Raw genomic sequence first — 3,043 nt, 5'->3', positions numbered from 1 at the left:
AGCTGTCATCCGGCTGTTTAATTACAATGGCCGGAGGGCAAGTAGCTAATTTTGAAGGCGTAAGCCCTTACGGGCAGGGCCCTCCTTACCATCTTGTCTTAAATTGTATTGTGACTGTAATGTCTTCCTTATATTGTAAAGCGCTGTGCAAACTATTGGCGCTATATAAATCCTGTATAATAATAATAATTTCGTAGCTTCTCCAAGCCACTTCTTCAATTCTAATAAGAACTGCAGCTCTCATTAGAATTAGTTATACAAAACTACTATTGCAAACTGAAGTTCTCATTAGAACTAGCTATACCATACTACTACCTCTATCATGACCTAGATAGATGAGAACCTTCACAGATATGTAACAAGGTTCGGTTCCCAGGAGCATCCAGTCTAACCTTCAGAAACATTTAAAATTGGTTAAGTTTAATGAATTGAAGTTCTTCTTTATATTCAGCAATACTTCCACCCTGACTAATATGTTTAAACAGCTGAGTGAGAGTGATGGGAGGATTGCTGAATGATGAACATGTTTGACTTTTATTAATATTAATGAATGTCAGAAAACTATCACAATTGTTCTGGGTCAGAGAGCACTGAAGCAGAACCTCACGCATGACAGCCAGAAAACTAGCATTTTGAAAATGAGAGTTCAGAAATGGCACCCCCATGATTCCCACAGAGCAAAGTCCCTTTAAAGCAGTGTCAACTCACATGTTCATGTCTTCGTTGTTCTGTGAAAACTGATCTTGTAAGTCGTTCTTTTCAGTTTTAAGCTCCAAATCATGAAAAGCAAAATTAAACATAATTTGGCACCCACTATAAATCATAAGTAGAAAAACAAATGTTTTTATTATACAGATATTTCAGTATTGGATGGAAGCCACAGTGTTAAACAACCCACTGATTTCTAATAAATTCAAAAGTACTCCAACCGAAACAGCTCTATACAGGAGCTGCCTACACTGTAAAGTAAAACACATAAAAAATGTATGTCCTAGAATCCTTTACTGCTGGGCACGAGCCCATGTCCGTAGCTGTCAGTGCCTGCTGTCAGTTCGACAGCCAGGCCCGGATTCCCCACAAGGCCACGAGGCCCGGCCTAGGAGCAGCAGGGCGCAGAGGGGCGGCAGCGGTGTCCTTGTGAAAAAGTTGCGGGCGCCTGGCGGTAAGTTGCCCTCTCTACATTTAGTCCTGCTATGCATAAGCAGGGCTAACTGTAGAGTGAGGCAGCCGATTGTTCGTTTACATGTGATCTCGGCGATGTCGCCGAGATCACATGTAAACAGTCTGCAGCCTCCTCCCCTCCCTGCACTTACCTCTCTCCTCTGGTTCCGTCCTCCGGGCTCCACCGCCGAGTCTCTCCTCACTGCATTGAGCAGAGCCGCTCCATGTAGACAGTGAGAGGGGAGAGCTATGCTCTTCCTCTCTCACCGGTCACAGGAGTTCCAGCACAGTGCTGTGCTAGAACTCCTGTATTGGAGGTGACAGGGTCCATAAAGAGGACCTCAAGCAAAACAGATGACAAACGCACTCATCAATTCGTCACCAGCTTTACAGCAAGGTGCACACGGAATCGGCTTTAAACAGTAAAACAGCAAAAAGTTTTCCTGGCACACTCACAAGCTAGCAGAGGCGGTTCTTTAATGAGGCGAGTTAGGCGGCCGCCGAAGGCCTCGCACGCATGGGGGCCTCGCGGCTGCCTAACTCGCCCGATCTATGGCAGAGCTAGTTTAACTCACGGCACCCGTGCCCAGCCTGCACGGCTGCCGCTAGCGGAACGCAGGACGGAGGGGAGAGATGGTAGCGTCCCTGCAGAGAAGCAGCGTTAGTGGAATAGATTTCAGGTCCAGCTGCTGTCCCCCTCGGCCCCGCCCCCTATTCTGTGCTGCAGTGAGGGAGCACTTCGGCTGTAGCTGTGACCTCTGCCATGCCGTGTGTGGAGCAGCTCACAGTAAGTCTTCCTGCCTGCTCCATGTACTTCGGGATCATTGTTTGTAAAGTGACATTGAAATTCCTCCTGCTCTGGCCCCATGGGGATGGGGGGTTGTGGTTTGTTTGTTTTTTCTCCCTTCACACATTGCCACACGCAATAAGTGTGTAATGGTCCCTGGCTACAACAGAGTTCCGTGTCAGCAGGCTAAAAAACCTTTGCCACTCGTGTGTTTTCCCCCAGGTATTTAGGCTCCATTCACATATAGAGTTTGCATTTCCCACACGGTTTTCTGTGCAGAAGACTGCGCGGGAAGAAAAGGCTCAAATGTTTAAAGCACACGGATTTCCCTCGTTTGCGGCTATTATATAGCCGAGAACATGCGGAATCCGCCGTATTATTGCACTTGCATTATTTTGGGGTCCGTGTGGTTCCTATTGTGTGGTCCCGCAATAGCCTGGACAATGTGCATTAAAGTGCATTGTTTTTTTTGTTCAAAGCGGCTCTGCGCATATTCGTACAGCCGAATATCGCTCCAGTGTGAATGGAGCCTAAATCTACTTACTATTATGTTTATAGGATCTGACTCAGCATTGTAGTGACCTCAAGCAGCAAGTTGATGCCTATTCATTATGCAGCCTTGAATGCTTTACAGTGCATCCAGTGCGTTACTAAGCCCAGAGTTCAGTGCGTTACTAACGTCGGAGTCCAGTGCATTACTAACGTCAGAGTCCAGTGCGTTACTAACATCAGAGTCCAGTGCGTTACTAACATCAAAGTCCACCTGGGAGTAATCTCCTGTTCAGTCGGGGTCAAGTGATAGCTAGAAAAGCGATTTAATATAAGTCACACGTCCGGGTGTGGCGGAGCCAGGTTAGATTGCGGCCATCTCGGCTGGCTGCTCACTAGCGCCCCCGAGTCCAGTGCGTTTTTAACGTCAGAGTCCAGCGCGTTACTAACGTCAGAGTCCAGCGCGTTACTAACGTCAGAGTCCAGTGCGTTACTAATGTCAGAGTCCAGTGTGTTACTAACATCAAAGTCCAGCGCGTTACTAACGTCAGAGTCCAGCGCGTTACTAACGTCAGAGTCCAGCGCGTTACTAACGTCAGAGTCCAG

The sequence above is a fragment of the Nanorana parkeri genome, unplaced genomic scaffold (genome assembly GCF_000935625.1).
Source record: "Nanorana parkeri isolate BGI_ZX_2015 unplaced genomic scaffold, ASM93562v1 scaffold2042, whole genome shotgun sequence".
NCBI classification, from domain to species: domain Eukaryota; kingdom Metazoa; phylum Chordata; class Amphibia; order Anura; family Dicroglossidae; genus Nanorana; species Nanorana parkeri.
Note: the sequence above shows the minus strand (reverse complement) of the source record.